This window comes from Botryllus schlosseri, chromosome 7 (genome assembly GCF_051294905.1).
Source record: "Botryllus schlosseri isolate E-star chromosome 7, Bs_hap1, whole genome shotgun sequence".
Classification (NCBI taxonomy): domain Eukaryota; kingdom Metazoa; phylum Chordata; class Ascidiacea; order Stolidobranchia; family Styelidae; genus Botryllus; species Botryllus schlosseri.
Genome location: NC_137242.1, coordinates 13,803,939 through 13,829,055, shown reverse-complemented (window position 1 = coordinate 13,829,055; position 25,117 = coordinate 13,803,939). Strand labels below are relative to the sequence as shown.

Here is a 25,117-nt window from a genome sequence, read left to right as displayed (position 1 = left end):
ACTTGGCAAGGACACGACTCTTAGGCGTCTGGTCACATCGATATCGAAGGTCTCCGATAATATGCGACAATCATTTTGTGCCTACATTTCATCGTCGACGGTCTTTATGCGAGCGCAAACGCCAAAATAATTTCTCCCGTAATTGCGAATACAGTTAGACTCAATCGGGTAAATTAAGCGATTTTTTTCATTTTCAGTAGGGGGTAGGCTACCAAGCAAGAAATCGTGTGACAATTAAACACGCGAAGCGAGGAGAAAAATTTCACTACTATTTTAGTTTATTGTAATGTACGACGATTTACTGAACATGTGACTGGACCCTGGATCTTCCAATGCGCGTCGGAACTGATATCTTAGTCATCAACGTCCCAAGTGTCGCAGACAGACTTGTAGTTTTTGGTTGGCATTGCAAGTTCACAATCTGAGCAATTCATTTTCGATAATATAATAGGAAAATACCTCGCGGGTTGGCCACCCCTGATATAGACAGGCCCATTCGATATTTTCAGAGCCGGAGCTGGAGCCGGAGCAGTGGTAATAATGCGGCTCCGGAGCTGGAGCCGGAGCTAATGTATGATAGAAGAAAGTGCCGGAGCTGGAGCAGTTTAAATTTACGGCTGCTCCAAAGCCCTGGATATAACCACTAAATAACTTCAAGATGAAATGCTAGATAGAAGTGACTAGGCTGGACGTGATATGTTCATTAAAAACTCACACTAAAAGCTGTCTTCAGAAGCGTTGCGCGTTAATATTACTATAGAAATTAAACATGGAACGGCAACGACTGATTTTGCAGCTTCGTTCCGCTTCGTCGAGGCTGGAGTGGAGAATTGTTTTGCGTAAGCGACTGTAGGATTTCTGGCAATCCCAAAGCTATCTCAACGAGCGCAGAAATTATTGAATCTGGTCTTGATCGAAAGCTACTGTTGCACCGATTCCGAAAATATAAATTAAAATAATGATCAGGCACTGATCCACCTAGAATCCGTCCTCCAAGTCTGAAATATCGGCATTGTTCGAACAATCGGAGGGTCGCAACGGGTCATTGTTATGGCCTTTGTGTTGCGGTTACTCGATTGTTCTGAACAATGCCGATATTTCAGACTTGGAGGACAGATTCTAGGTGGATCAGTGCCTGGTCAATATTTTAATTTATAATTCCGGAATCGGTGCAACAGTAGCTTTCGATCAAGACCGGATTCAGTAATTTCTGCGCTCGGGAAGATAGCTTTTGGATTGCCAGAAATCCTACAGTCGCTTACGCAAAACAATTCTCCACTCCAGCCTCAGCGAAGCGGAACAAAGCTGCAAAATCGGTCGTTGCCGTTCCATGTATAATTTCTATAATATTACCATAGTGTCCTATATGGTGTTGACACTAGCAAATCGCACGGTTCAATGAAATTGTATCACGTCACAGTTTCCATTTGGCTACAGGCAATTTGAGGGTGATTTTTGACCGACTTGCCGAGCATTAAATTTGTTAAATCGGGTATCAATCGAAAGCTGACGCTGTACTGCTTGCGAAAATATAAATTTTATTCCACTCATGGCGCTGGAACCCCCACAATCTGCCCCAAATTATTCATTGTCGAGTAGATTGGCAGTGTGACGCAACAATGATGTCTGGCGAAACGAGACACTAGCTCAAGAGCAATGATGCGGCCGAGCGGCGAGAGTGGGATCAGCTGACGCCGCGGCAATAGCAATGTGCAACCGCGCCACAGAGAAACGGTGCGCTGTTGATACTTTTTCTATGCGTTTCGGTACAAGCGAGCACACACCAGCCTTTCCTTGACTTGTAAGGGTAGAACTGGGTCCACAGAATGTATTAGGGCCCTACCAATTTTCGCGCAATATCCTTCAGCTGATGAGATATGTAGGCTACGTCTAACTAGTCTACATTGGATATGTCAGATTATTATGATATCGATTGCCTTAGCCCGCTTGTTGCGTAGGGCTCCGGAGATGCGTGGCGCTGTTGATACTTTTTCTATGCGCTTCGCTAAAAGCGAGCACACACCAGCCTTTCCTTGACTTGTAAGGGTAGAACTGGGTCCACAGAATGTATTTGGTCCCTACCAATTTTCGCGCAATCCTTCAGCTGTTAGAGAAATTTCTAGTAAGAAAAATATACTTTCAAGTAATAAGATTCACTCAAGACAGCAAATTTAGATAATGTAAAAATATCATATTGTAGTAATACAACTACAGTGTTGAGTTTTCACTCTAGTCCCCATAAGCACCACGTCGGTGACCTTGCCAAATTCCGAGGAGGCGAAAAAGTGCCAGCTCTGTTGGGCCGAATGGACAATGGACATTCAGTTATTCACAGATGCAAAAAAATACTGCAAATCCGTTTTACGTAAGTTACATTAGGAATATATATACAGGCTACAAAATGAATATAATTCAAATATCTGTGATACCACTGAATTACTTTTGACGCAAAAGGTCCCCGGCATTCAAAAAAACTGTTTGGTGATTGAAAAATGCTAAACCAAATTCCAACGTCAACGTTTATAGTGATATCAGATATATTCCAGTGAAAAACAAAGGTATGAATTTGGTGGTAACATTTTGGAATCATTTGGCAGGTATGGCCCGCAAGCTTTCTAGTAACGGATTGAATCCGGACAGCGATACCTGTTTAATTCGACACTCCTGCTGTTAAACTTTATTCAACAATCAACATTTTACCTGCTGCATTCGCGGACCAAGCCCTACCCATACGGATCAAATAAAAGCTTGTAATGTATGCTCATGCTCAATGCTCCTTGCTCACACTTAACCATAAAAGCGACTATAGAAAGTATCGACACCCGCCATCAACAGCGCGACGTGTCTCTGGAGCCCTACGCAACAAGCGGGCTAAGGCAGTCGATATCATAATAATCTGACATATCCAATGTAGACTACTTAGACGTAGCCTACATATCTCTATCAGCTGAAGGATATTGCGCGAAAATTGGTAGGGCCCTAATACATTCTGTGGACCCAGTTCTACCCTTTCAAGTCAAGGAAAGGCTGGTGTGTGGTGTGCTAGGCAATCGATATCATAATAATCTGACATATCCAATGTAGACTACTTAGACGTAGCCTACATATCTCTATCAGCTGAAGGATATTGCGCGAAAATTGGTATGGCCCTAATACATTCTGTGGACCCAGTTCTACCCTTACAAGTCAAGGAAAGGCTGGTGTGTGCTCGCTTGTACCGAAACGCATAGAAAAAGTATCAATAGCGCAGCGTTTCTCTTTAGCGCGGTTGCACATTGCTCTCGCAGCGACGTCAGCTGATCCCACTCTCGCCGCTCGGCCGCATCCTTGCTCTTGAGCTAGTCTCTCGTTTCGCCAGACAGCATTGTTGCGTCACACTGCCAATCTACTCGACAATGAATAATTTGGGGCTGACTGTGGGGGTTCCAGGGCCGCGAGCGGAATAAAATTTATATTTTCGTAATCAGTGCAGAGTCAGCTTTCGATTGATACCCGATTCATCAAATTTAATGCTCGGCAAGCCGGTCAAAAATCACCGTCAAATTGCCTGTAGCCAAATGGAAACTGTGACGTGATACAATTTCATTGAACCGTGCGATTTGCTTGTGTCGACACCATATAGGACACTATGATATTACACTCGCCACCAGCCCACCAGGTGGAAATGAATTGTTGGCACTCGTTCATATGAAATCGAAGATGCATATTTTCAAGACAATACAGCTGCGAAATTCGCTTCGAAATAATAAAAGCCTACCCAATTTCTGTTATGTTATGTTATGTTCAAGAAAGTCATTCTGTGGTTGTTTATCACTAGCCTGTAATTAACATTTGCACAAGACAGATGACGGTTGCACCATAATTGAGCTAATATTGACCGGAAACTTGAGGGGTCCGTGACGGTCCAAAAGTGGTCTGCGAAGACAAAAAGGTGTTCGTGGGTTCGATCCCCGGCCGGGCAGGCCAAAGACCTGCTGATTAGTAACACTGGTATCTATGACTTCCCAGCTTGGCGCTCATGCATTGGGATAGCATGGAGGAGTTGTGCAAGACTATTAGAAAACCGTAAAATGCTATATATGCACCTTCCTTGTCCAGTGGCATATGCACATCATGAACTTATGGTATGGTATGCATATGCACAGATCGTGCGTATATATATCATGAGTCGGTGTATATATGCCGCAAAAACATCAAGGACAAAAATAAACTAAGTACTTTGCTTTTCAGGAAAACGAAAATGTTCTCCGAGTTCGACTAAATGTCCTCTTTTGGAAATTCGTCCTCTTTTACAGCTTTGTCAGCTAGGCTAGGACAGGGTCAACTGAAAATCGACAAAAATGACATGACGCGAAATAAGTAACGCGGACCTTGAGCGGGCCATTTGGGAATCGAGTCAGAGTGATGGCTTTTTAAGTCAGTAATAATAATTAAAGTCAAGTTTCCATAGAGTACGGTTCAAACACTATTTAATAGGAATTGCGTTATCTTTCCTTTAAATCGTTTGGTCATACGTTTCCAAATCCCTAATTTGTAGCACAAATCAATAAGTGCACGTGATTAGCGATCGTCGTCACGCATAAACGATTAACGGGCATATCAAAAACAGATAGGTGGAGAGGCCGAAATTACAAGAACATTTGGGGCATGACCTGAGTGGTTTCCAACGTGGGAGATTTTGATAAACAAGGGGCGAAAATACCAAAGGGGCGATTGGGGGGCGATAGCGCGCGAAAAGGTTAGAACGTCCAGTGAGATATATTTTATTAACACGGCCAATAAAATACACGCGAAGACGGCTTATTCTACATATGACGTGTGAAAGTTGACAAAAAAGGTCGACCCAACGGAACCCGGTTTTTCGAGCACCGTCTCAGAAAATGACCTTTTTGCAGTTAATTCACCAGCGATCCGAGTTAGGTGAATAAATCTTCCGTTTATATGTCCTCGTTTTCGGATCCGTAAATATGAGGGGGTCGCGAAAAATTGTGTCGAGCTTGACAAGGGAGCGATGATCCGAAGGAACCACCTGGATGAACTCTATTTTTAGTTTGTGGTGAGCAGGTTCCCGTGTTTCAGGAGTGTAATTTATGTTGGCCATATGAGCAGAAACACATCGTGAAATACAGACGCTCGACTGAGGCTGAGAGAGCGAAAATGTCGGAAGACCTGCTTGCGAAGCTAATAATACAAAAAGGCTATTTACCAAGCTACACTAAGCTCACGATGCAGCGACAGGGATCAACTTTGTAAAATCTCAAACACTTTTTCAGTTTCTGAATAAAAAGAAAAGTGTCTGGGAGTTTAAGGTGTTTTAAAGTTAATCGTGACGTTCTCAATATTACCTAATAATAATTAACACATCCACTTTGCAACAGCTTGTGTTGATATAATTCATGCACTGCTTTCAATTTCGAAATAAATTTAATTGACCAAAAATATAGCTCAAACTTTTGGCGGGGTCGGCCAATATGTCATGTCCCTGCTAGAAGGTTATTCCTTATATGTCATCCGTTACAATGAGCTTGTACTTCAGAATCAACTACTCGAGATTGATCATCTTCTTAAAAATACGTCTTCATGGCAAGTCGAGGTCTGTTTGCGGAAATACATAAGTCTCTTCGTCAATGGACCTCTTGATACGGTCTAAATGAAATTTGATATCATTTTATTGAGTAAATGCTTCCAAAAAATCAGCGCTGAGGCTTCAGCGAAAACTAACGCTCCCATCGGGCGATACGTTATCCAAAAACACAAAATCGAATTGATATTGAATTGTGACGTAAGTTCATCTATCCATCATGTCTGTCCAACCTTCAATTAACAATATATGTCTCTGATAATTAGGATGTCCATTGTTTTCTAACCATATATACGCGCCTTCGTCAGATAAGCGGAGCATCCTCAATCGAATTGATCTCAGAATCACTTTGGACTATTTGCGAGAGTTTTAATTTTATCGCCCCTTAGTCTACTCTACAGGGAACATTGCTTGAATAATGAATAATTATCAGAGACATAATTACAGTATATACCTGGTATTTCGTCGACTAAATCACAGTATTGCCATACCACTCTTCTGTTGATCGTGTAGCACCATGGCCTCGTTCGTCTTTTCGGAATAGGATTGCGACAGAAGTTACTCTCGAGATTGCTTCTTCGATATTTTGCTGGCCGACTGTAAAATAGCAATCTAATTATTGAGATCAGGAGTGTGCGATCTTTTTGTAAAAGCAGGGCGCGATATAAGTAACGCCGTGACACCGCCGGCGACGAAGATTACATAGTAGTAACCCGTTGATGGCGAGACTTATATCCCAAAATTCGTTATCGAACTATACATAACAATCGTGAATACCTGGAGGCAAATCGAGCGTATATTACGCGAAAAAATATTTCTGGTTATCGAATATAAAAGACATTTCATGCATATTTTATAGATTTTATTGTTATTTTAGTACTTTCTCTCGGCCCACCTTAGCTTAGACCAGCAGTGGCTGGCCGCATATCATAAGATTGGCAGTTCTAATGAATCAATAATGCTCGTTGGCCCTTCATTTTACCGGACCACGACCTGACACATCGATCTCGCATTCCGATACTTTTTATCACTTGTCTTTTTCTATTATCTTGCTTTACTTTTCATTCAGTGGTGCATGTCTCCTTTCCTTATATCGCCTAGGCCGGGTGGGAGTCTGATATCGAAGACTAGGCCTAGTCCACGTCGTTTGGACACTTTCCTATCTTCCATTGTATCGCAGTCTTGTGGTGTATTGAAATGATGAAAATATTAGCAATAAATTGAATTGAATTGAATTGAATCATCTCTATACGCGCAGCGGGTTTTAGGTTACTGATGTATATGTTGTATATGTTGTATATCTTGGATTTCAAGCATTTGTCCGTTGGAGTGGAACAAAAGTAGCTGGTTTATGAAACCCTAATGTAGGGCTACCAGACGTCCTCCTTTTACAATAAATCGAAAATGTCCTCCGATGACGCTCAAATGTCCTCCTTTTTGGCATTTCGTCGTCATTAAGAGCTTTGAGAGCCAGGCGATTGTACAGGGACAACACAAAATTGTCATAAACGACGTGAATTATGGATTTTGACGGCAGTGACGGCAAGGCTGACCAAAATAATTACGTGGGACCGGGTCTTCCGGTACTCGAGCCGGAAACATAACATATATTTGGTTAACTCAAAAAATATTTCTCGTAAAATTTTTTAAATTACCCGGTTTCTCGTTCTCTATTATATCTTTTGTAACTATGGTAAAGAGTATCGTCTTTTTCGGATCTCAAAATATGGTAACCATACACCTATTGTGAGTGTTACAAGCAACAATATATTTTAGTCATCATTGCTTAACCAAAACATATTAATGTCGAATCTCATTGACAAATGTCATAAGTTACTGTATTAATCTATGTGGTTTTTCAGAATTACTCAAAACCATATTTCGCAGTCGACCACGGAGTAACTGGACAGTGGGATGTAACGCTGAATAATTATGAAGGTGTAAAAAAGTTTCAAAAGCGTCTGATTAGCCCACTTCGCTCTGTGGCAAGGCGTCCATCTTTTATTTGAATGGGCATAACTTATTCGTCTCACGTCATAATATTTCAGAGAATAGTTTCACTTACAACGGGTGCCTATGAGGAAATTGCTCGTCCCATCGCTGACACAAATGGCCACCTGCGGTGACTCGCTGGAATCCTGAATATGATGATCCTCTGTTGCGTTTGGTCAGCGATCCTTCTCCTGTGCGAAAAGTAAAATGCGATGTGAGCATGAATCGAAAATAAGCACCATTAACTAGGGATGGTGTGAACCTCCGAAAGGTTCGGGTAATTCCAACACTACATTCAAAGTGATAGCCTATATTAATGTACAAGTACACGATACCTAGCGACGACTCGGGCCACATAATGCCCCAATGCTGAAGTAGGCTACATATTGACGTTTTAAAGGTCGCCAAATGTATCAACTGGGGTGATAAAATGATACACTAATAAATGTATCGTCTGGGTCAATCAAATGATACGATAGTCCCATAAAATCAATATCTTCTGTCACTTTGCCAACAATTTCGACGAGGACTCCCAATGGAATATAAGCTTACGCGTTTACGGTCTAGGTCAGACCGAACAATGTATTCGGCGTCTGAGTATTGCTACGTAGATATTGAGCAGAGTGTAAAACGGGTTTCTACTTGCTACCGATATATACTCCATTAACATGTTATACAGCAGTAGCCAACACCCCAATCGCACGGATTTGGTTTTTATGATTCAATAAACATATGAAGTCAAGATGCGGTGCGAACCCCTGAAAGGTTCAGGTTCGTGTGAACGCGAACCTTTTCGAAAGGTTCTGTGTGAACCCAATGGCGTTCCAACCCCACATGTCAGTGAAGTGATATATAATAACGTTAACAAGACCTAGCGACGACTCAGGTCACATTATGTCACAATACTGAAGTACATTGCACATATACACAAAATGCATCAACTGAACCTATCGAATGCTATATTAATCGCATAAAATCAGTATCTTCCATCGCTTTGCCAACAATTTCGACGAGAACTTGCAAGGGAATGTAAGCTCGAGCCTTAACGGTCGAGGCCCGACCAGACAATATATTCGGCGTCTGACAACTGCGACTTTGATATTGAGCAGATGCACTCCGTACACCTGCTTGATTTTTTACAGTAGACAACAAAGTATTTTTTTTATATCAATTTGAATGATTGGTTGAATAAGCATCATTCCCTGACTAGCTATACATGTACTGTATTTCGTTCTTGCTGTTATGTGATTGGTGGTCAAGCTCACAGAAGAGAGTGACTAAAGATCCAGAACCGGAAAGTTGAATGTTTCGAGCAAACCTTTGCAACACAGCCAGTAAAATTTTTGGGATTGGCAAGGTATATGTTCGCTTAGTGTTGATTTTTTTATGCTCCCAGCGCCTTGCATAGAGTGATCTGAAGATGCAATGCAAAGAATTTAAACTATAGATGTAATAATGACGTGCTAAATTGTAATACACGGAAAAGGTTCACAGTGAAGAACCTACCAAAGTTCGTTTGTGAACGTGACCCTAACAATTTCTGTTCACACCATCCCTACAAGATTGAACCCCTACGCCTGCTAGATTTATCACATCAGACAACGATAGCTGGATATTTCGAGCGAACTTTTGTAACTATAAGCAAGTACAATTTTTGAGATTGTCAAGGTGCATGCGTTGATTTTTTTATGCTGCCAGCGCCATGCATAGAGTGGCCCGCAGTTGAAATGCAATAAATTTCAACCAAATATGTTATGATGAAGTGAAAATTGTAATATATAAAAAAGGTTCACAGTGCAGAACCTACCAAGGTTCGTTTGTGAACGTGAACCTCTAAATTTCTGTGGTTCACACACATAACGCGAACGTGAACCTCACGTTCACACCATCCCTGCCATTAACGTTTCTGCGTGAATACGCCTAAAATCGGAAGTTTGTTATTTACTAATTGTAGGTGCTGGAATTCTATTTGGGATCCGCATTTCCATTCGACCGCATAAGTGGGTACCATCTGTAAAAAAAAAGTCTACAAAAAAGTGAGCAGTTCTATGGATCGGCAGCTCGGAATTCGCAAAAAAAATTATCGACTTGGTATTTGACCAAGAATGTCGACACAACATGAATACTAACCAACAGCAACAACAATAATGACCTAGTCATATACCGACGGATACCGTAACATATAGAGTTCGAACGATATCCACCTCCGGACAAAGTTTCTCGCTCTTTGGTTATTACGGTTACCTTATATGCCTTGCTATAAGCAGCGTAAATTGTTACTACTGTAAAATACGGAATAGATCACTCCAATATACTTCTGGACCATTATGCGATGGTATTGTCAGATCACTCCACCCGTTTGTAGGCATAATTACAGGGGACTGATTAGAGTCTACACGCGAAATCACGATAAGCTAAATTATTAGCTTGTTCACATCATCCTTCGCGGCTGGTTGATTAGTTTAAGGGCAATGTTGCTGCTTTAGATAAATGATGTTGAAGCTCTGTACCTCCTTGAAGCTCTATAAATGATGTTGGCTGAAATTTCGGTATCGGAGTCATTATCTGTTTTCAGTTCGGTAGGACTGATCTCAAAAGACCGTAGGATTCTCCTATGTTGGTGGAAACACGAAAAAGTTGTTTCCTGGACTACCGTCTACGTCGTTCAGGATGGGAATGCTACTTTGTTACTCTGCTGTATGGTGGATAAATGAATTTGGTATGGGACATTTTGCAACTTATACGATCACTATTTAAAAGCTCTACTTGACACTAGTGACATATTTATATCGGTTTAACGGCAAAAATCTGTCATATCGGTTTCGGTTCAAAATTCCGATATCAATCGGACTCTATAATAATATTTTTATTACAAAGTATGCATGCCTTCTACTAGCTTTTTTATGTATAAGATTATTCTAAGGCATATGCTAGATAAGGATAACGCTATACCCTGACTTCACGCGAAACCATGGAGTGCAGCGGCTCTGAACCTGGGGGCGCAAGAAATTGACAAAGTCTATATAAATTGTGACAAAACATGTGTTTCACAACGATTCTGAGAAGACGATTGTTGAAGAGGAAACTAATTACGTATTCAAGAAAGCTTGCCAAATAAAAACTCCAGCAGTCGTGCTCAACGGAGTATAGGCTGATTTCAATTTCATTTGAGCAAATTTTTGATATTCTTTGAAGATTTAGAGCAATTCTTACGTGTAAGTCATTCATTACTTCATAGCTTCGGCAGTAGCCCAAAGCTCGGTGCGCTGGGTAGCTGTTGTTAATAGCTGGCGAACTGCACTGCCTGAACAGGGACGGGCAACATACGGCCTGTGGGCCGGATCCGGCCCGCGGACGGTTTCCCGTCGGAGCGAGAAGATTGGCATTATCGGCATTTACCATATATTAATCCTAATGAATTGATATCTTGGTAAATTTGAAGTACCGGCCTTATAGAAAGCCTTGGAATCTTAATTAGGGATTGGCAGTGTTGGGATCAAGTCACTACCTTCGAGTCACGAGTCATTTCGAGTCATTGCACATTTTGACTCGAGTCAAGTCAAGTCAATCGATTTTCAAAGGTGACTCGAGTCAAGTCAAGTCACTCGATTTTTGGAGGTGACTCGAGTCAAGTCGAGTCAAGTCAAGTCAAGTCACGAGTCAAGTCACATTTCAAGTCAAGTTGCCTTTTCGAAGTATGTATGAGGCATGATTACGTCATTGCAATTTGCTAGCTGTCTGAAATACAATTTGAGTGTTTGTTGATTCCGAACGGATGACCGAATATAGAGTTAAATATACACACACGAAGGCGCTGTACCACTCACATATACGTAGAAATGTTAAACTATACGTAATTGCATTGCCACAGTTTATAGTTACCATCCGGAATAGAGAATGGAGAAACGAATTGATAAGATTCTATACATTACCCATTTACAAATAGATATGATACAATTCGAGCCTGCACCAAAGGCTGAGGACTAAACTATATTCGAAGTCAATTTCAATAAAACAATAGGTTTAGTTAAGGTAAGAACAGAGAACGGAAATATGCATTTTGCTATTTTATTACTTTACCACTAGAATTACAACAACGCAAGCTGTAAGCTTCGATCACTTCGTTTGCGGTCAATTTATTTGTGAGAGAACAATCGAGTCTCAGTGAAACGCACGATCATTGAATGATTGGTCGCTCTCACGGGTTACACCAGCGTTTTGCGAACAATCCGAACATATGCAAGATACAGTGATTTTTAACGACACCGATTAGTTGATGACTTGAAATTGACTCGTGAATTTTGCTCCGAGTCACGAGTCAAACCACATTTCTGATACGCCGAGTCAAGTCAAGTCGAGTCATTTTAGTAAAGTGACTCGAGTCAAGTCAAGTCATGCGAAAAAGGTGACTCGAGTCTGACTCGAGTCAAGTCATGACTCGAGTCATCCCAACACTGGGGATTGCACCGTGTGTTTTGATCAGAGAGAAGCAGACATGGCAGCGCCTGTATGACAATGCTGTTCTCAATTCCAAATTGTCTTCGTCATTACCGGCGAGAAATGGCCTTGAGTGAAATTGCTGTCGTTTAAATACCAGTGTTGGGATCAAGTCACTACCTTCGAGTCATTGCACATTTTGACTCGAGTCAAGTCAAGTCAATCGATTTTCAAAGGTGACTCGAGTCAAGTCAAGTCACTCGATTTTTGGAGGTGACTCGAGTCAAGTCGAGTCAAGTCAAGTCAAGTCACGAGTCAAGTCACATTTCAAGTCAAGTTGTCTTTTCGAAGTCTGAGGCATGATTACGTCATTACAATTTGCTAGCTGTCTGAAATACAGATTGAGTGGTCATTAATTCCGAACCGATACACGAATACAGAGTTAAATATACTCGCAAGGAGACGCTGTATCGCTCACATATACGTAGAACTGGTAAACTACGTATTTGCATAACCTCAGTTTATAGTTACCAGCCAAAATAGAGAATAGACAAACGAATTGATAAGATGAAACACATTACCCATTTACAAATTGATGATACAATTCGAGCCTGCGCCAATGGTTGAGAACTATATAAACTGTATTCGATTTCAATAAGACAAGAGGTTTGGTTAAGGTAAGAACAGAGAACAGAAATATACATTTGGCTATTTTATTATTAGTACTCGAGTTACGACAACGTAAGCTGTAAGCTTCGATTACTTCGTTTACGGTCAATTTATTTGTGAGAGAACAATCGAGACTCAGTGAAACGCACAATATTTAAATGATTATTCGCTCTCACGGGTTTCACCAGCGTTTCGCGAACAATCCGAATATATGCAAGATACAGTGATTTTTATCCACACCGATTACTTGATGACTTGAAATTGACTCGTGAATTTTGGTCCGAGTCACGAGTCAATCCCCATTTCTGATACGCCGAGTCAAGTCACGTCAAGTCATTTTAGCAAAGTGACTCGAGTCAAGTCAAGTCATGCGAAAAAGGTGACTCGAGTCATCCCAACACTGTTAAATACATTCATTAAATCCGATTTATTCCTTGTATATGTGGATAAATAGGCGCATAATGTATCGATTTAGCTATCCGGCCAGCCAAGTACCTAATTTTCCTATATCCGCCCCCCCCCCAACTGGAGAAGTTGTCCGCCCCTGGCCTAAGACAATATAGGTTGCCCGGTTTCGCCCACAATTAGGCTACCCTATAAATCAACACAATTTAATTCAATTCCAAAACTGATCAAATTTAGCATGGCAGGCCAGAACGACACCGTGCTCTCCGTAGTCACTACCAGCATTAGGATTAGTATCAGCGCAAGTTATTCAAATAAATTGATGTCCTGTTCAGTGTTTTTTTTTTTGTATTTTCAAACAAGTTTCGGGGTAATTTGTCAGAGATGTAAAAGAATCAACAACTGGAATGTTGTGTCAAACTTGGCGTAAGATATACCATGAATACTATGCTACTATGCTAATATACTACTATACTATGTGCTCTTTTTGACATGACGATAAGTGCAGGGAGGGTCAGGGAGGCGCAATTTTTTTGACCATCGCCAACGGGGGCGCATGTCAAAAAAGGTTGAGAACCGCTGATGTAGTGAAATCACATAAATAAAGCTATTCGACTGTAAGCGTACTATTGTGTATTAGTGTGTATTCTAAAATGTACCTGGGTGATAACTACACTTACCGACAATGATAGTTGCTTTTTGAGTCAATTTTGAGAAGTCGTTGTTTCTGGTACTCATGTAAAAGAACGCGCCAGTACTGTTCAGCATTTTTGGACTCAGATCGAAATACGCGCTTTTGCCATTAAGAAGCGGATCTGAACCTGAAACAAAGTGAGGAACGGATAGCAATCGAAAGAAATCAACCACTGTTGTATGCATGCAGGTGCTCTTGGTAACGCAGAGTATCGTATTTCAAAGTTTTTGACGACATCGCGACTGTGATGTCTGTCATCATGGAAACGCAATGACGGTTCGGAGCAGGAATGAACTTTTCGCATTGTAACAGACCTCCTAATGTAGTTGATAAACTACGGCACAAGTGTTGTATGAGCTTTATTCAAGCATAGCACCGGCTGAGTGGAAAACACTCCGCCTCCCGAGGCAGCTAGGCATATAAGAGGAAAGTGCATGAGACATCGCTTCTCCTGTTGTCACTAGAAGCAGCAGTACATAAAGCAGGACTGCTTCATCTGAACCCTCATATTGCACTCTCACTACTAGATTATTTGACTGTGACGATATTTATATAGCGAATGGTTTAACTTCGTCGGCGCACCATGTAATCGACGCGATTAACTTCGCAGGATAACCCGGACAACCACTTTATTTCCGTCAAAATGCTCAGGAACAGAACAAAACCAAGTATTGCACTTTAAAAAATCCGGTAAAATCGGACAATTCCACGCTTAATTCGGACGCTGGCTTGGCATTCCAATTGCTGGGTCAGGGCAAAATAAACAGTACTCGTTCGTTTTAACATAAGATGAGTGATTATGGCGATACACTGACGATTCACGCAGTAACAATCGACAATGAACTCATACAAGGCTGTGCCCGCATCATTGTAAAACAGATTGGTGCAGAAACGTTTAGCATAAAAAGTGAAATTGCGTTGGTGGGGATATCAAAAAGTATTGTTTCAATCCGATATGCGTGTACTATACAGTAATACAGTATTTTTTGAATGGTTTGGTATCGAAAATATTGTACAATACAACTAACCTGAAGGTATAACTAATGTACGTTTTATGCGATCTGTGTCAATTACCGCAGTATAGTGCAGCTGCAATTATTTTACTTTATTACGCAACAACACCGTATTTCGAATACGTTATGTGCATTTACGTCCGAACACGAAGTTGATTTTCCGCTTAAAATCCGACAAAGCCGTTTCTCCTCTTAATTCGGCCCAAAGTGAGTGGAACCAAACTGTCCGAATGAAGCGGAGGTGACTGTGTTTCGCTGCCAATTGACGTCGTATCTCAGCGCCTAACCTGTGCATCTTTCCAAAAACGCCAAGTCGTCCGTTATCTTCCATCCCATTCCTAAGAAATTTGGTGTTTCATGGGCATAGTTTGTAGCCAGTGAAACCCTTTTTCGTGCGGGACCAAAGCTCTGTCAAGAAAAAGGTAATGCAACGCAACACACTCACTTAAAAACAAAGTTTTGTAATGGTAAGAGGAGTTTTAACTTTACTTATTATATATTGCAGCTGTCCTGGATATCAATGAATATATAATTCATGCATCCATGCAATTTATGAACCGATGTTAAGTAGTCGCAATCAGACTGACAGCAACACGCAATTCATATTTTGCATCCCTCGCGCCGTGTACAGGACACTTTGAGCGAGATTAGAACCGATTTCGTCAATGACGATTGAGTCTCGACCAGACTTGTACAAACTGCCAATCTAGTTATAGTTGACAGTCAAACTACTGTTTTTTTAGTACAGGCCTAGCTCAAGCTCGAATTATAGTTGCGTATTTAAAACAAATAGTTTTAGAACTAGAAAACTCTTGTGTCGTTTGGCGTGGATAGTGATACCCAGAGTTGCATTTGAAACAAAAATAAATTTAAAACAAACATGTTTAAAGCATCGCTCTTGTTTAAAACATGTTTTTATTGTTTTTTGTTTTGTGTTCTATTTGATATGAGGTGCCGAATACTTAATTGTGACGTCACAGTGAAATGACATCGACAACTGAAAATTAGTGTAAATATGGCTCCTTCGACGAAAAAGGCTTCTGACCTTTGTCTTAAACGGACCAAAAATACGCTTAACCAGTTCTACATTGTAATGAAGCACTTTTACGGTCGGCGATCATCATCATCAGAATATCATTTTCGTACCAATAAACTAAAATTACGTGCTATAACTGTTGAACCGACGACGATTGCGAGGGTTTTAAACGTGCCATATCGGGTGAAAATCGCCCATATGCCCATATGCCCTATATATTTCGAAAGTATTTACACAAGTATAGCATAATGACACAACTTTTCATAAAAAAAACACAATTATTTTTTTTTAATCGCAATGTTTTAAAATACTGTTTAGAAACACCATTTGTTTAAAATGCCACCCTAGTGATGCGGATGTTCTGTTGTGTGATGTTCATGAAGCCATTGCTATAGCTCAGAATATCGATCTGGACGACAAGGCACGTGCTTTTTTGCTGATAAGGAGGTGGCTATTACTTACGAAATCGCAAAATGCATTTTTGTGACTTACGCCAACCACTAATGACACTACGAATAGGTGCAATCGCTCGATATATATTTAGTTATCGCGATGTAGCGGATATTTCCCGAAGTAATTATTACAACTGCACTAATAAAAGGGATGCAAACCAAGAAGTAATTCGCTATACAAACAGCCTCTGCATATCCATTGGAGATAGTATAGTATCACTGATATGCTACTTATCTCACCCTGTATGCCAGTTGCACGATGTTACTCCGGTCTGTTTTCACCTCGCCGCGCCCATCATTCATGCGAGGGTTTGAATCGGATCCGGTCCATTGGAAATGCACAAAATCACCTTTCTTAGCCAGTAATTTGTTCGGCACAAAGTCGTAGACAGTGGACGGATATACCTGAAAAGAGTGGTGGTTTGTTGCTGTTCATAAAGAGTCACTAGCATCAACACAACATACTTGAACAATGTTGCCTCTCTTTCCTCTGACATTCACGTTGTGAATCACTTTAGCGCGTAGATGTTTTGGTCGGCGGAGAACGCGAAAGACATGAGTCCTGACAGTTTGCAGAAACAGATGCATCCATTAGTTAAAAGTGAGTTCGTAAAAATTTTGACAATTTCTAGGATAGCCCATTCTGAGATCCGGGTTGAATGGTTTATCCATGGTCATATCGACGTCCATACGAAACCCGTCATACACTCTGCTCAATATCAACGTATAGCAATACTCAGACTCCGAATACATTGTCCGGTCTGGCCTAGACCGTTAGGGCGTAAGCTTATATTCTCGCGCAATTCCTCGTTGAAATTGTTGGCAAAGCGACGGAAGATGTTGCTTTCATGGGATTATTTTATCATTTGATTGTCCCAGTTGAAACATTTGGCAACGTTTAAAACTTCAACATTAGGGTTACCACGCGTCCTCTTTTAAGAGGATTTGTCCTCTTTTTTGACTTTTTTGAAAGTGTCCTCGGAGGACGCCCTTTTGTCCTCTTCTTTGGGTGGTATAGTTAGTGATGAGATTCCAGTTTAAGCTATATGGCAAATTTTACATGGGTATACAGTACAGACAAGGGTATAAAACGTAGTACTCAATTAAATATCTTTCAGAAATTGAATGGTAGAATGCTTTCCACAATTGTGCAGGGATGGCTTTCAAAATTACCAAAATTACAATTGCACTTTCGTGAACGCGAAAAGGTAATATAATACTGACCGAATTATACGAACTGGTCCTATTCCCAAACTGTTCCTCATTCCTGATGCAATACACTAAAGTACAGCTTCGTCAAAATACGATCTATGTTTCTACCTACAAATGAACTAATCTCTAATTGTTTAAGATTTACAAGCATCGATGAGGTGGTTTGACTTTAGTAATTGCTGTCAAAATGGTTGAACATGTGGAATGTTACAGTATACGTAAATATCGTGTTCGGCATGCTATATTGAAAAGTTTCGAATCAAGGAGATATCATATATTTCGGCTTCATTACCTGTCTTGGAATGTCCTGCCGTATTTTGCTGTATCAATGGCCAATCTCAATCTGAATTTTTTCTTCATATTAGACTGGAAGACTTCCAAATTGGGATTGTTGCGAAAAACGTACTGGCGCTTTCTGGCATCTCATTCGTTAAGACCTGACGTAATTTTAATGCATCGAAGGAATTTTTAGATTTGGCTTAATGTTTCATTCTAAAAACATAAAGAAATCCCGAAGAGACATAATGTCCAGGATACAGGTATGCACATATTGAGTCACCGACCATATAGTCACGCCATAAGAGCATACAAGTTATTAGAACATGGTACGGGATAAAACGTGAGAATAAAATATTCTATACGTAACAACAGTTTCGCCGATAATTCGTGTTAGTGTGATGATTGATTGTTGACAGCGTTCTAGATACATATAATGTACGTCATCCTCGTTGTCACATTAGTTTTGGCGCATTCTCATATTCCGCGTAATGGCAATGGATGTATTATGTCATTTATCACCAAAATAGCAAAATAACCTAGAGCTCAGACGCATTACTTCATCAGTATGCATGGCTGTTTTTAAGGCTGATATATAACGCGAGTGGTTATCTGCGATGCAGTAACTTCACATACGGGGCTGAGTTATAATACATTGGTATTAAAAATGGCAGATATTATATCGAGATATTATTAGAATGATTGCCTGTTTTCTTTCAATAAAATTCCCCTCTGTTCCACTTCCATATTATTAAACGCGAGGAGTTATGTTGTCAATTGCAACGAAACGAATTCAGAAAACGTGAATTCATATCATTTAACGTTAGGAGATTAAAAACAGGAAATTGATATCCATGCGAAGGCAGGACGGCATGGTAACATAAAATAATTACCAAATCTTTTCCAAATCACGTCTGGTTGGTTCTCATTAGATGCGGAATCCGTGCTCCAGGTATCGAAATCATTAGTGGATACGTTGTAACTGTAACATCAATCGTCCAATTGTTAAAGTCGTGGGCTCTTAAACTGGATTCCGCGGAAGGCCAATGTCGCAACTACAGCTATTAACTATATACAAAACTATGTTGTCCTTAAGATCTGTCTTTATTTTAGACCGTGGGCTTCAAGTCCATATGTCAATGACGGGCGAATGGCGAAAGTATACTTTATTTGTATTGGTCATCAACTTCATAAATTGTTACTCAGAATTTTCTACAACTAGGGTTGCATTTAAAACAAATGTTTGATTGAAACACTTTGTTTAAAACATGTTTTAAAAAGTTTTTTAAACAAATGCCTTTTAATTTTTTTTTTCAAGTTGTATAATTATGCCATAATGAAGTAAACACTTTCCAGAAAAACATGTTGTATGAGCCTATACGGACGTCTACCACCCTATATATGTAGCCGACGCATACGATATGTGATGGTTGAAAACCTGAAAATAGTCCGTTCAACAGCTATAGTATGCGTATATTTCGTCAAAGGAGCTACATTTACCCTATATTTTCAATTGTGAATGTCAATCAACGATGACGTCACAATTCAATATTCGTGACGTCATGGCTTAGAAAAATAAAAGTCATGTTTTAAACAAGGGCCTTGTTTTGATAATGTTTGTTTTAAATTGATTTTTGTTTCAAATTTAACCCTATCTCGCAACCACAATTAATTTTCGGTGGTCCATACGTCCACGCATAGCCCTAAGTTAACCAATTTATGGGCCCGCACTGAAAAGTTCCAGAACTCCTGTGATTAAGAGAGTTTGGATTTACACCTTCATGTGTCCGAATCCCACTGCTCAAAATTGAATCACTGTCATATCTGTATGCTTAAATTGCATCCGCTATGACATTTGCAATTAGATGATAGCGATAAAAAGAGCTCTCACCGAATCCGTATAACACAATTCTGATCGTCGCCTTCCAGTTCCGGAATACGCCAGTCATACCTCATGAATCGCCCGCCGATCGTGTTACCTTGGTGATTATCACGAGACCACGGCGTTTTCAGGCACTCCGGCGGCGGAAGCCTGTGAGGCCGACGCCAAATCCACTTTCCGTGGAACTGAAACGCCACAAATGTTATTTTACTGTTGTTTAATTCATGCACTCGCTGCGTTTATTGTATGATGGGGTGTTAAAGGAAATTGAGATCGGTATGCATTTTGTCCTACCGTTCTGTTTGCGATGGTTGCTGACGACCATTCGCACTCTTCCTTACTGAGGTATAGCCGGACGGGGTGTCTTCTCTTGGCCTGTAATTCAATTCAAGTGTTGTCTCAATGTGCCATAGTGGTATGTCCCACAGCTGCAACTGCCGAGGTCGACTCAGGAATTTCTGCTTATGTGTTGGAGGTTTATTTGGACTTCTGATCGCCACCAGATCCGGGTACGCGATGCCTTACGAAAGCATAGAACGAAAATGAGCCATGCGAAAGTCGATAGCTCAGGAATCATCGTGCCGGTGTAAAATGACCAATATGGAATCGGAAAACCCATGAATACTATAGTGAGAACTTAAACTCGATATATCTCATAATTTTTGCAACAATAGGCGGTAACCTGAAGAGAATCGAACGTTGGTAACAAAAGGTTCCATGTCACGTCGCTATTTCTAATATAGTAACTTGCTATATAGGAATATATCAAATCGTGAACGACACACCACCGCTTGTCCGCTTTCGTCAACTCCGCGTATACTGTTTTGGGTCAATAACGTCTTGATTTAATACAAATTGCACACATTTATGGAATTTTGTGGTGTAGGCCTACGCCACTGTATAGTCCTTCATATTAACCCATGGTTTCAGCGCGGAATTCACGATACTTTGAAACAGACTTATTATTAAATAAACTTGTAACAAATTATACAGCCCGTCGTTCAAAAGGCAGTAATGGGCAACACTACAATCCTCAATAGTATCGTCATAATTAAATAATTATTAACTAATGAACTCACATTTCTCCAAAACTCGTCGCCGAAATCGCATTCGAATCTTCCCTTCACGTTCTGACTATTCTGCTGATAGTACGGACCACGTCTCGGATTGTTAGTGAAAATCACGATATCCTGAACAGATACGCAGAATATCGTTGAAATTTCTGTCATTGAGAAGGTACGATTTTGATACAAACCTTCCACGGCGACGAAGCCCAGTACGGATAATAATCTCGTTCCTCTTGACATTCGTAGCCGTATCTTTCCCCTTCGTTATTCTGCCTCGTACTTCTTGCAGACTTTCGAAGAGTCTTAAAAAGATGAAGTTGTGATTGTCGAAGGCGTCATCCAATATTTATTGTTGGACGGGCATATTATATTGAGTGAGAACTTATGAGTCGATAAGTCGATGAGTCGACCTTCGCCGATAATCCCCATATATTCAGCCGATATTGAAAAATGAAAATATATGGTATCTAGCTTAATGCGGGTTTACCAAACATCAGCGCATCTATTTGAACAGCTCTACAGCCATCTGTGTGCTTGGACACGTTGGACATGAATAAAATAAAAAGGCTGCACCGCGATCACCTGCGAGCTATATGAGATATATCAACATTCCTGATCTATAGCAGTCGCAAATTTTGGCTCTCTGACTTCCTATTACAATGTGACATCACAAAAACTGCCGATATTCGCTTACCTAAAGTGGCCGATACCGATTTTCTTTCAAAGCGTGACTCTATATTACTGGCAAAGAGACGTTCTTTACAGTGTTTAGTTACGTCACAATTGAATAATGATGTCATTTCATCGTTGCAGGGCTTCGCGCTATTTCTGACTTTCATCGAGACTATGCCCAATCGCCCACTGCCCGTGCATGTGAGTGTAGGAGGCATGGGTAAGTTTCAAATATATATTCTACCAAATATATGAACGACGAACGTCTACTATCCATAGAGAAGTGCGGGTCATGTTTTTTTGGAATCCACATCCAATCCAATCCTGTTCGATAAAATGGAACCCTGACCCAATCCGGATCCTATTTCCGTCACAAATGTCAAAATTCGGATCCAAAAAATATCCTGCACAAGGTTAAGCATGCGCATATACTTGCCAGAGATGAGCGATCTGAAATTTCTATGTCCTAATCCAATTCAAATCCGAAGCTTCAAATCCTAATCCAGAAATTTTGTATATTCAAATCTTAATCCTAATTCTAATCTGATTCAAACTGGGAATTCCACTTGGGAAGCTATAACCTGCATCTTATGTCATTATCATTCTGTGAAACTGTGATTCGCAATATGTGGTACGCGAAGGTCTTCCAGGTGGTACACGAGTAAATTCTGTTTTTTTTTCGATCGAAGGGAGTTATTAGTTCAGGTGGGGTCGATTTTGAGTTTGTTGAAGCTGTCGTCGTCGTGGTAAGGTCGCTGTCGTGGGTAGGGGCAATCCCACCAATGACGGCCTACGGGGAAGAGATCTAGCCGTAAAGCATTGGGATTCTTGCCTAACCAAATATTGAGTAATTTTCTGACCATTCGTTTTCTACTTCTGGTTGACTTGATCATATCTTGAAAATTCCAAATTCCATTTGTGATTGAGTAGAAATTTATGGCATATTGACTCCACTTCTTTACTTTAGTGTCATCTGCGGCTATTTGGAGCATCTCTGTTTGGCACTAATAGAATGTAATTGTTGTTGTGTTTGGTATAATCATGGCGTTTCGACTGCTATATGGCCATTTCACGCCAGTACGGTATTTCATATTATGACTCGGTAACTGATGACTTCTAGCACGGCCTACTTTCTTTCGTAGGCTTTTGTCAGACACCGCTTACGCGGATCGCATGGCGAGGAGGACTCGTTGACCTATATGTCATTAAAATACATCCCGCATGCATTCAGGCTTACCTGCGTAGCAGTGTAAAGACCTTTATTTCGTTCTCTTGTCTGACATTTTTGAAAGTGCCGTAGGCTCTCGTGCATTCCAAAGCGTTCATCAGTGCCGCAGTCCCTACCCCTGCAAGCCGTGTGAGTGATCGGTGGAGTGTTGGTTGTTTCACCGTTTCTGACGTTTTCTCCGCACATGTACTGGATGACTATTTCGCAGTTGTTGTTCTCATCCCCGCAGCTATGTTGAGTAGCCCTGAAACATGTCGGCAGATAGCAATGTTGGCCCATCAAGTCAACCCGTTTGACTGATGCGACTGTGAAGGCTGTCGATTCTGCTAGACTCGAATCGCGCATGGTCGAAGAAATGACAGTTGGATTTTGAAGTCAAAATTACAAATGTATCATGCATTTAGAGTACATTCCGTGCCATAAACTTACGGCCTTACCATTCTATCCGCAAATTTGAACCAGAGTAAAAGTACAAAGGTTGCACCCCAACGTTGTGGCCACCTCGGGCATTGTTTTGCGAATTGAACATTCGATTACCGTTAGCACGAGCTCTCGATTCCTCATTCAGGCGATCGTTGCTTCCCCTGCGGCAAAAAGTTAAATATTTGCCACTAGATGCTGAGGGTCAAGCCAGAAAGAGGGAGAGAGAGAGAGAGAGAGTGAGTCTATATTTTCATCCAACCAAAATACATAAAAAAACAGATGGTATTGATGGTGGTACAGAATATATGCATGCTCAGTATTCGGTATCAGTGTATACTGAAAATAATCCTTCCATAATAGCCCTTTGACCTTCATGGGGATTGGGCATACAGCATATGTTGGGAGACCTACACCATGTCTATATATCTTATCATCAAAACGATATACAAATTAAAATAAATTATACTTATACCTTGGATTATGAATGTTGATGTCACAAGCCCCATATCGAAATAATAATACGTATAATAAAGAAACTGGAAATTTCCCCATGTGTGTATACTGAAGTACGATAGCACGTTATCTACATGAGATGCCTAAAACCTGAACACAAAAACGCAATAAAAGTATACACGTATAAATAAATTTAGCATCATACAGCTATACACTAATAATATGTATAGCGACTCTATTAAACGTAAAAGTTCGCTACGATAGTACCAGGTGTGGTGCGAGTCCACCGCTTGCTAAAACGTGGATGTCTTTTATCTACATCTCATTTTCCATGCATGATACATCATTTGGCGTGAATATCTTGCAGTAGGAATGTTATATTGCCACTACAATATAACGAACGCGATTTCGTACAGACGAGGTACATATCACGGTGTCAAGTAAAATAGAATATTCTCCTAATATAATATAATTCGAATAACAATCTATCAACGCCGCAAAAGCTAGATTACCCGACTCGGCAACATTATCTCTGCTCGTTTGAAAGTTTGCGATTCTGCAAAACTTCAAATACCGATCAACGTATAATTCAATAGGAAAACTCCGGAAATCGAGGTGCTAAGTTGTAAAATGCAGCACATACATTTCACTGGATAGACGACGGCATCTAAACTGACCAAATATATTTCTATTCGAGCACGTCGATCGAGATAGCCGCCTATATAGGCTCCAGTAATTATTTACTTTTCAATCAGGATAATATCAATATACATGTATTTAAATCATATGTTAAACTGCGCATATCTTGATAGCAGGCTTCCGGGCTCGTCGCCGTATCCATCGAGCTCATCTGAATTTACATTCAAAGAACCGCAAGCCGCAACTACAAAAAATACAATATATCGACAAAGTCGCTGTGAATGGAAACAATTTCGGCGTTCATTTTTCGATAGTGCCCGGCATTGCGGTGGACGTTTTGCGGTGTTAACGGTAACACGCCAGCTGAACAGGCAGTCGTTACGAAGATAAATGTAAACTTAATCATTTCAAACTGCAGTCCGATGGGGGCTCGCAATTTCGCCATCGCGTTGAGCTTTCTGGATTACAGACATGTCGACAGATATATTAAGCTGTTGCTTATTTAAAAATGTCTTGGCAGTAATACCATGTGTACGCGTGCTATTATGCTATTTCTATCCAGTTTAATCGCTGTTTCATAAAGAGAAATGTACAATTCTACATATTCTGTTAATACAATACAATGAAGAGATGCTGTTTATAAATTCAAGAAACGTGGTTCTAGCCAACGTATAATATCCAATAAATGCCTTTGACAGTCAATAAATAGTTCTAACCGGAACGAATATATAGACTAATTGATAGGAATGCATCTCGGTATCCTGCCGCGCGCATATAAGCCATAATCGAACTGATTGTATCAAACGTGAGAAGAAATATAGAAAGTTATAAATTCTATAGATGTGTCGTCATCATTGATTCTCCCTGTACTATCAATATCCATAAGAAAATGTCATACCAAATTAGTCCAATATGTAATAGGAATAGGATCTATCGTGTTCGCACAACAATTACATTGCACGATAAGTTCAACATTGGCGTTTCTA

The 25,117-nt window shown here is 40.5% G+C and overlaps 1 pseudogene across 1 annotated transcript; it reads right to left on the bottom strand.

Annotated features, from left to right (window-relative positions):
• Positions 1 to 4,972: 4,972 nt before the first annotated feature.
• On the bottom strand, positions 4,973 to 24,736 carry LOC145443415 (protein DD3-3-like; annotated as a pseudogene). The gene is made up of 16 exons (XR_013916426.1): positions 23,512 to 24,736; positions 23,054 to 23,200; positions 22,626 to 22,860; positions 20,905 to 21,018; positions 20,729 to 20,839; positions 19,944 to 20,024; positions 19,659 to 19,834; positions 18,664 to 18,749; positions 17,784 to 17,928; positions 16,745 to 16,841; positions 16,520 to 16,684; positions 15,079 to 15,199; positions 13,765 to 13,905; positions 7,647 to 7,764; positions 6,036 to 6,178; positions 4,973 to 5,646 (listed from the first exon to the last, which is right to left on the bottom strand). The product of XR_013916426.1 is annotated as a protein DD3-3-like (transcript).
• Positions 24,737 to 25,117: the final 381 nt, after the last annotated feature.